Genomic DNA, 1,735 nt, shown 5'->3' with positions numbered 1-1,735 from the left:
CATATTTGATCCTTTACTTCTATTGGTTTTAATTTCCTATCCAAGCTTTACATTTTGGGACTAATTAGTGTCACGTTTGTGGTTAAATGGTGGTTTAACTAAGTTTTAGAACTTGAGAATCTCTAGTGTACGTAACCATTGGAAGTAGGCTGATTTTTGTTTTTATTGACGTACCAATAAACTGATAAAGAAAATTATTGATTATTATTTTGATATTAACAAAAAGCCAGGCCAAGACAAGTCTTTCCTAGGTCTTACTCCAAAAACATTCTTCAATATGTCTTGAAAAACTTGACCTCTTTCCTTGAATGAAAACAAATTTCCCGTTTCGATGACTACTCTCAAAACTAAATTAGGTTTGATTAAATTATAAAAAAAATCTTTTAATTACAATTCGTCTTATATATTCATAGTTCATATTAAGTGAATTGTTGGGTATGATGCACCTTAAAAAGAAAATAAAGTTTAAGGACATAATTTAAAGACTACTTTCCACAAGTTCATAGTTCATAGTTTATATTAAGTGAATTGTTGGGTGCGATTTTCTTCTGACGCAGTTACTCTGTTAAAAAAAAATTGAAAATCGCTCCAAAGGTAGCGATTTTAGAAAAAAAAAGTTCTTAAAAATCGCTGCCTTGGCAACGATTTCAGTAAAAAAAAAAAGTTATATAAAAAGGCAACGATTTCAGGTTTCTTGGCCTAACTGATAGACATGAACATTGGTGAAAAGTGATATGTTATGTTTGTGTTGTAAAACAAACATTTGGGTCATATTGCCCTTATTGGACCGATGAGACTATGATCATGGGTAATTCTATAACAAATTGAATGTTATGGAAAGGTCCTTCTGAAAAGGACAAATGACAAGGTATTGAATCTAAAAATAATGTCTGTGTTTGAGAAAGTTAAAAAAAAAAAAGTAAAGAACAAAATATATGTGGGAAAAGGTTACCTCACAGAAGGTCTTTTCAAACTTAGTATTTCTGTTTGTTCTTACTTGCTCGAATCAAATTGTTTGTGACATAAATGCTTGGGACATGTCAATTACAAAACCTTGCAAAAACTAATCAACTTAGAAGTTTTGCCTAACTTCTAGTGCAATAAATCAAAATGTCAAGTATGTGTTATTGAAAGGAATTTTAATACCTTAGAATTGATTTATACTGACATTTGTGATATGAAGTCAACACCATCTTGTGGTGGGAAAAAGTGTTTAATAAATTTTATTGACAATTGCACTTGATATTGTTATGTTTATTTGCTGAATGGTAAGGATGGAACAATGGAAACATATTGGCAATATAAAACTGAAGTTGAAAATCAGTTGGATAAAGAGATTGTCATGATTAGAAGTGATAGATGTGGAGAATATGAATCTCTTTTGCAGAAATATATTTTGGAAAAATGGAATCATCCATCAAATTACTGCATATTCTCACCTCAATCTAATGAAATTGTTGACAGGAAAAAAACCAAACTTTGAAGGAAATGTTGAATGTCCTATTTATAAGTTTAGGTTACCACAAAATTTGGTGGGGGGGTGCTATCATTATAGCAAAAGAGAACAACAAAAAAATAAATTGTCTGTTCAGAAAGAGAGAAACAAAAAGTTTTGTTTGTTAGTAAAGGGAGTAACAAATAATAAATAAATAAAAAGTTTGTTTGTTAAGAAAGGGAGTAATAGAAAGTTGTGTTTGTTCAGACTTTGTTGTATTCTGATAGAGAATTGCTTGTC

This window comes from Solanum tuberosum, unplaced genomic scaffold (assembly GCF_000226075.1).
Source record: "Solanum tuberosum cultivar DM 1-3 516 R44 unplaced genomic scaffold, SolTub_3.0 scf00222, whole genome shotgun sequence".
In the NCBI taxonomy this organism is placed as follows: domain Eukaryota; kingdom Viridiplantae; phylum Streptophyta; class Magnoliopsida; order Solanales; family Solanaceae; genus Solanum; species Solanum tuberosum.
The sequence above is the reverse complement of the archived record's forward strand: the minus strand, read 5'-3'. Positions refer to the sequence as shown.